At 34.6% G+C, this 8,792-nt stretch overlaps 1 non-coding gene across 1 annotated transcript; it reads right to left on the minus strand.

Annotated features, from left to right (window-relative positions):
* Positions 1-5,371: 5,371 nt before the first annotated feature.
* On the minus strand, positions 5,372-5,475 carry LOC127898740 (small nucleolar RNA R71). The gene has a single exon (XR_008050588.1). It is a non-coding gene; the product is annotated as a small nucleolar RNA R71 (small nucleolar RNA).
* Positions 5,476-8,792: the final 3,317 nt, after the last annotated feature.

The raw sequence follows: 8,792 nt of genomic DNA on the forward strand, positions 1-8,792 counted from the left end.
TGTCCAAACAGAATACGGGTTAAGAATAAGCTACAACAAAGCATGAAAGGCCAAAGAACATGCATTGCAAATGGAAAGAGGTTCACCTAAAGAATCATTTTCATTACTTCCTTTATATTTCCACATGCTTGAAAAGAAGAAACCTGGGACAATTACACATACACATATCGACCCACAAAAACCATTTTTTGTATTGTTTTATGGCTCTTGGTTTTTGTATTCGTGGGTTTAGAAATTCAACTAGACCAGTAATTACCATGGATGGGACCTTTTTGAAAGCTTTGTACAAAAGCACAATGTTTGTAGCTGTATGCAAAGATGGAAATAATTAGATTTATCCTTTGACGTTTGGTGTAAGTGACTTTGAATATAATGAATCATAGGAATAGTTTATGACTAAGCTTGAGGCTGCTATTCGTGAGAATGATGATCTTGTTTTTATATCAGACCGCCATGGAAGCATACATTCAAGCATTGCTAAAGTGTTTCCAAACGCCAGTCATGGAGCTTGTAAATATCACCTTGCACAAACCTTAGGTCGAACCTTAGAAAAGTTGGAGGGAGTTTATATAATTTTTTTTGCAAGCAGTTGAGTTTGATGATCTGATGAACCAAATAAGAACTGCTAATCTAAGGGATGCAAAATATTTGTTTAGAGCTAGATATGAAAAATAGGCTTGCTCGCATTTCAATGGAAAAAGGTATTGTTAACATATATGTTTTCATAATATTGATTTTGATGATAACAAACAAGATTAAGAATGATTAATTTTTTAAGCTCAAATTATTTTTTTATACATTTTAAATAAATCATTATTTTTACATTATAAAGGTTTTATATTTAATGGAAAAATGATTTTATGAAATTGGTTGTTTTTCAAGTTATGATTTAATTGAAAGAGTTTTGAAAACTTTGAAATCAACAAGTATTGCTTGAAATTTTGGAGAAGGACGTATTTGAAAAGTGTCATAGCATTTTGGGCTATATCATAATTTCATAAAGTTTTGAGATTAACAAAGTATTATTTAGAAATTCTGAAATTGGATCTATTTGCAAACTTTCATAACATTTAGGGCCATAATACATTTTATAAAGTTTTAGGGTTAAATTGTAAATTTAGAATATAATTTCATTGTAGCAATCACTGTAGCAAACGGCTAACCGATAATTTCCAGAAAGCATGTTCTGCAAAGTATTGTTAAAATGATGATTATGGAAAATAACAGTGAACCGTTTACTGAAAATGGTTAACCGATTATTTCCAGATTGCTAATCTTGAACCGTTTAGTAAGAACGGTTAAACCAAATTTGTTTTGCAGGTCTCTGAAATTTAACGGCGAAAGGGTAAACCTAAACCGCAAACCGTTTATTTGAAATTTGGCCCAACGATAACTTTTGACCAGCCTAAACGGTTAACCATTAATAGTTAACGGCGAACCGTTTTCGGGCTGACAGTTTGTAACGGCTAGTTTTTCAGCTCCAAATATAAATAAGCTCATTCATATTCAAAGAAGATTGATCACAACATGACCATTGAGCTTATATTCGAGAATACAATCTTCATAGAGCTTTAAACACATTCTTACTTCATCTATTCACACATTGGGCATTGATTTGTAATCTTAAATATTGTGTGAGAGAAAAATAATTTGTAATCTTTTACTTTGAGTGATTGTAAGTGTTGTGATACAGTTGGGTTAAGAGATTGGGGATAATCTCTTGTTGTAAAGGTTCATTGATACCTTGGAAGTCAAGTGTAAGCATTTGAAGCCTTGGAGGCTTGCTTAGTGAAATCCTCAAGCCCGGAAAGCTTGGAAGCGTGGACGTAGGCGAGGTTGGCTAAACCACGTAAAAATCTTCGTGTTTGAATCTCTCTTCCCTTATCTTTTTATATTTTGATTGATTTAATTATTATTGCTTTAAATTCGTTTTAGATTTGCATGATATTTTGTTTTAGAATTGAATAATTTTTAGAATCCCAATTCACCCCCCCTCTTGGGTTGCATAATTAGAATTTTAGGTATAACATGATGGCTACTAATATAGTTGAAAATATGAATGTTGTTTTAAGAAAGGCTCAGGATTTTTCAATTGTTAAATTGATGGACCATATTAGATGTTTGCTCCAACAATGGTTTTAGAAACGTAGAAATGCATCTATAAGCATGACTATCACATTGACAAAATGGACTGAAAAAGAAATGAATAAAAGATATGAGTTTTCTACTTTTTATAATTTATAACCAATTGACTTTTACTAGTTTATGGTGAAAGATGGCTATTTGGATGGTCATGTTGATTTACATGAAAGAACTTGTACTTGTAAAGAGTTTTAGCTCGAATAATTGCCTTGTAAGCAGGTTATTGTTGTTTTAAGAAAATCCTCAATTTCTTGTTATATTATACTTTTAAGTTTTAAACTACTGAGACCTTTATATTAGTTTATGCAGAACTTGTATATCTAATTGGTGCAATACAAGAGTGAAAGATCAGTAGTACAGTAAAAGATTGTGTAGTGGATTCTTCAAGTATTTGTCGGGGGAAGGTCAACCAAATAAGAAACTTTGTATCAGGTGAAGAGTAAAAATCACAATGTAAATGTCGAAGGTGTGGAAGAACTACTCGTAATCGCCAAATATGTAGGTAGCAATCCTATTTCATTCACAGAATATGTGAAATTTTATATGATTTTATTTGTGTAAACTTCTACTTCTTTTGTGTACTTATTAGTATTATTTCTTATTACTTGTGTAATTGTTAGTAATTCAGATGATTATGACTTTGTTATTTCATAGAAGATAAGGCAATTTTTCTATATTAATGATCTATCATATTTTACAGGTTATATCTTGTAATTTAAAACCGTGTTGTGCATTACATGATGGTTTTATTTATGTAAAACTTCTAATTTTTTGTGTACTTGTTAGTATTATTGTTTATCAGTTGTGTAATTATTAATACTTTAGATGATTATGATTTTGTTTATGTGAGATAAATTCATAGAAGGTGATAATTTTGTTAGATTGATGATCTATTATATTTTGTGGGATTATATCTTGTAATACAAGATGTGTTGTGTACTACATGATAATGTCATTCAATATATCTTATTTATAACAGAAAACTAAACTCATATTCACATGTACTCGAAGAAGTCTTTGAATCTAGCTATTTCAACCTTGAGCATTGTAGAGTGTTAGAAAATGCATATTTATAAAGGAGAAAATCGTCATTTTACATTTCAAGTCTTACTAACAACCCTTACTTTTATGTTTTTAACATTCTTGTGATTTAATTACGTGTGTTTTATTTTAATTAAGTAATTTATGTATTTTAGGGGCATTATAGTCATTTCACAATAAAGGAGAGATCAGACGGCAAAACAGACATCACTTTTGAACTCAAGACGGTCGAAAACCTTAGGAGGAGCATAAAAGGAAAAATGGCACTATTCACATGTATGGTACTATTCACGTATATGGTACTGTATACGTTACTGTTCACAGCACTGTTCACATAGACGGACGATGATGTGGCATTGACTGATGAGGTGTCACGATCCTATTGGACTAAAATTCTTATGTACTGTTGATGGTGACGTGGCAGCATATCAGTGGACGAAAAATCTCGCGTACGGTGCATGCATCACACAGGATTATTTTCAACCAAACCGCGTTACTGTTCATCCGGGTCAAACCGTGTTACTGTTCATCCACGTGGTCAAACCGTGGACTGTTGACTGATGACGTGGCGCAATCCTGAGCGTCCAAACTGTTTTTAATCCGATGACCATAATTTACTCAATGTATCTATAAAAAAGGGGGCCTCCCCCCCCTAATTTGATATCTCTGAATCTATTTTTGGGATCCATTTTCTGTAATTCCTTCTCCATCTTGTATTTTCTTTGTATTTTAATAAATTCTCATTTTGCCCCTAGTTCAATTATGAGTGGCTAATTTTCTTTCAAGCTTGGGTTGAAGGTGAAGTCTCAACATGTGTCATGGGCTTAATTTGGTAAATTTATTTTCTCTTCCCCTCTAGTTTTTGTGGATGTTTTGACTTCTCGTCGACAAATAATAATATTCTTGTCTAGTACCGCCTTGGTTTCACCGGCCCTCTAGTACAAGGTTATTATTATTTGGCACGAGAAGCCCTTAGCACCATATTGATTAAAGCGTGGCTCATGAGGTGTGGATTCCCCCCTCATGATTTAATTGGCATTAATACGAATTATTTAGCCCATGATGCATGTTGATACGGATCCAGATACCCAAGTACGTCATTTCAATAGATTTCGCTTCAATTTATTCTCGTCATTGCAATTCTAATTTTAGAATCTTAATTCCAATTTTAGGATAATTTAAATCACTTCCACCACAATTTCAACCACCCATTTACAAAATTAATTCTACATATAATTAAAATCCACCTCTTCGTGGGATCGACACTCGTCACCATTGATCTATACTACAATAGATTCGTGCGCTTGCGAGTACATTAAAATTTGCACAACAAGTTTTTGGCGCCGTTGCCGTGGAGGTAAGTAATTTTAATTCATAGAATTAATTTTTGTGAATAATTTCTTTTATTTGTTTTCTTGTATTTTTTTATTATAAAAAAAAGAAAAAAAGAGTGAATCTACATTTAAAGGTTAGTATTTCTTTTATTTTTCTCTTCTTTAAAATTCTGTAATTTAATTTTTAATTTATTTTTCTTTGTAATTTTTTATCTTATTAATTTATTTTTAGTTAATTTATTTCACATATTTATTTTTGTGTATTTTTATAGAAAGGTTGTAATAGCGCAATAAGGTTAGTATCGTAATTTCTCCCTCTTCTTTATTTTTATTTGTTTTGTTCCCATCTTTATTTTTATTTTATTTATTTATTTTGCATACATGGTCATAGGTCATTATTACCTAATCTTGAACCTATAGACCTTGAATTAGAAAAAACACTTCGCACACACAGGCACGTTAAAAATAAAATGGATTTACAAGCACCACAGGAGAGGCCATTTAAGGATTATTTCAGTCCTTTAGCAAATTTGAGCACATCATGCATAAGATACCCAAATGTAGCTGCTAGGAGTTTTGAATTAAAACCTAGTGTGCTAAATTGTCTTCCCACATTTTATGGCCTAGAAAATGAGGATCCATATAATCATCTGAATGATTTTCATGCCATTTGTCAAACTTTTAAATATGAAAATTTTTCAGATGATGATGTAAAACTTAGACTATTCCCATTTTTTTAAAAAAATAGAGCTCGTTCATGGCTTAATACATTGCCTGCTAATAGCATTGCATCATGGGAACAAATGGTAACAAAATTTTTGAATAAATATTTCCCAGTGCATAAAACCAATGCTATTCGCAGGGAAATCTCAGAGTTTACCCAGAGAGAGGACGAGTAATTTTTCGAAACATGGGAGAGATTCAATGGGCTACTCTTGAAGTGTCCACATCATGGGTACGAGAAATGGCACCAATGCCAATACTTTTTAGAGGGATTACTACTAAATGTGCAAGAATGGCTAATGGCAACAAGTGGAGGAGAGCTAATGTCAAAAAGTGCATTAGAGATTTGGGAATTCTTCCAGCGACAAGCGGATAATTCCCAACAACGAAGTCGATCACTCAGGAATACTAGAAGAATTAAGGGAGTGAATGAGGTTCACATTGGCGAATCTAGTTCAGAAATTAAAGAAGTCAAAGCAATAATTGAAGGTCTCTCTCGACAAATAGCATCGTTATCGACTGCTAAATCAACAGAGCCATATGACCCTGACTCATATCCAGATCAAGCCAATGCCATAGGTGTAATGAGAAAGCCTTCAAATTACAACCCATACTCCAACACATATAACCCTGGATAGAGAGACCACCCCAATTTTTCATGGTCTCAAGGATTCCAACAGAATGGACCAGCAGCTTCAGCTCCACCAATTCCACAAAATCCTCAAGCCTCTCAGCCACCATTTAGACCATACAATCAGAACCAGAATTTCTCTCAACCCAGACCATGGGAGGATTCATTCCAGAATCTCAAGAATCTTACTCACTCCACGATTGAGCAACAAAACCGCACCATTGATGGACTACGAAATGAGTTGAGAGCAGACTTCAACTCACAAGCTCAATCAGTTTCAAGCCTCGAGAAGATGGTGGGACAACTTGCTTCTTCAGTTCAGACCTTAGCAATGACTGTTGAGAAAGACAAGTTTCCAAGTCAACCAGTGCCTAACTCTAAAGGAGTGCATGAAGCAAGTACCAGTTCACCACAGCAATATGGAGAAGTCAAAGCCGTCATGACCTTGCGAAAAGGAAAAGAAGTCGACAACAAAGTGGAGATGCCGGCGACAAAAGAAAATCAAATTGTACTTATAAATGTTGACGACTCATCACCGGAGGAGAAAGAAGAAACCAACCCACGAGAATACGTTCCCAAAGCTCCATTCCCCCAGAGGTTAGCTAAAGGCAAGAAGGGAAAATCCACAGGTGAGATTCTTGAAATCTTCAAACAGGTAAGTGTTAACATCCCTTTACTTGATGCTATTAAACAAGTTCCATCTTATGCCAAGTTTCTTAAAGACCTTTGTACTAAAAAGAGAAATATGCATGTTCAAAAGAAGGCATTTTTAACAGAAAACGTTAGTTCTATCCTCCAACATAAAATTCCTTTAAAATGTAAAGACCCAGGCTCCCCTACTATTTCATATAGCATAGGGAACCCCAATTGAGAATGCTTTGTTGGATTTAGGAGCTAGTGTAAATTTGTTGCCTTATTCTGTATTTGTGAAACTTGGACTAGGAGAATTACACCCAACTCTAGTGGTGTTACAGCTTGCAGATCGGTCCACGAAAATACCTCGTGGTATTGTGGAGGACGTGCTTATCTAGGTAGACAAGTTTTATTTTCCTGTTGATTTCATTGTAATTGACACTCAACCAATACAGGATTCAAGGAAGCACATCCCCATTATTCTAGGCCGACCTTTCTTGGCAACTGCGGATGCTCACATTCAATGCATGACCGAAAATATGCAGTTGTCCTTCGGCAACATGACTATGGAGCTGAGCATCTTCAACATTGCCAAACAACCTCACAGTGCAGATGATGGAATTGTTGATGTGGATTTAATTGAAGCATTAGTTGATGACACTTTTCTTTCAAACCTTAGTGATGATCCTTTACAAACATGTTTAACTCACTTTGGTTTGAATTTTGATATTGACAGATCGGTCGATGAGGTCAACGCCCTGCTTGACTCAGCACCATCTATGGATACTAATAAATGGAAGTCAAGAGTTGAACAACTAGCACCATCAGAGAAGAAACTCATCCCATCATCAGAATCACCACCGAAACTTGTGCTCAAACCATTGCCCAACACTCTGGAATATGTATTTTTGGGAGAAGAAAGTACTCTGCCGGTAATCATCTCATCATCCCTTAATGACGAACAAAAAGGTAAGTTGTTGGATGTTTTAAAAGAGCACAAAGGAGCATTAGGATGGACCATAGCAGACATAAAAGGTATAAACCCAGTAGACTGCATGCATTATATTCACCTTGATGAAAATGCTAAAATTACTAGGGAGATGCAACGTCGGTTAAATCCTAATATGAAAGAAGTTGTTAGAACTGAAGTCCTTAAGCTATTAGATGCAGGTATCATTTACCTAATTTCTGATAGTTCATGGGTCAGTCCTGTGCAAGTTGTCCCCAAAAAGTCAGGAGTCACAGTAGTTACGAATGCTGATAATGAATTGATACCCACTAGAGTAACTACATGATGGCGTGTATGCATTGATTATAGAAAGTTGAATTCTGTCACACGTAAAGACCATTTTCCTTTACCATTTATTGATCAAATGCTTGATAGATTAGCAGGCCATGAATTTTATTGCTTTCTAGATGGCTACTCAGGATATAATCAGATTCCCATAGCACCAAAAGATCAAGAGAAAACTACTTTCACTTGCCCTTTTGGCACATTTGCATATAGGAGAATGCCATTTGGATTATGCAATGCACCTGCTACATTTCAACGATGCATGTTGAGCATTTTTTCTAATATGGTTGAACGATTCCTTGAAGTCTTTATGGATGATTTTTCTGTCTTTGGTGGCTCGTTTGATCAATGTTTGCATCATCTAACACTAGTTCTGCAGAGATGTATCGAGAAGAACTTGGTCTTAAATTGGGAGAAGTGTCATTTTATGGTAAAACAAGGTATTGTTCTCGGTCACATCATTTCAAGCAAAGGTATTGAGGTTGACAAAGCCAAGGTGGATCTCATTTCTAATCTTCCTCCACCCAAAACAGTCAGAGAAGTAAGATCTTTCCTTGGGCATGCTGGTTTCTATAGACGTTTCATTAAAGATTTTAGCAAAGTTTCTAGACCCTTATGCAATTTACTTGCTAAGGATGTACCTTTTATCTTTAATGATTCATGTCTTATGGCGTTTGAAAAATTAAAACAGTTGTTGACATCATCACCCATCATTCAGGGCCCAAACTGGAGCTTACCATTTGAGCTAATGTGTGATGCATCTGATTATGTAGTAGGAGCAGTATTAGGACAAAGAGTTGATCGAATTTCCCACGTTATTTACTATGCTAGTATGACATTAAATGATGCACAGTTGAACTATTCAACTACTGAAAAAGAAATGCTAGCAGTAGTGTTTGCATTGGAAAATTTTGATCATATCTCATTGGTTGTAAAATAATTATATTCACAGATCATGCTGCTCTTAAATATCTTCTCACAAAGAAAGATGCAA

Source organism: Citrus sinensis, chromosome 1, assembly GCF_022201045.2.
Source record: "Citrus sinensis cultivar Valencia sweet orange chromosome 1, DVS_A1.0, whole genome shotgun sequence".
NCBI lineage: Eukaryota > Viridiplantae > Streptophyta > Magnoliopsida > Sapindales > Rutaceae > Citrus > Citrus sinensis.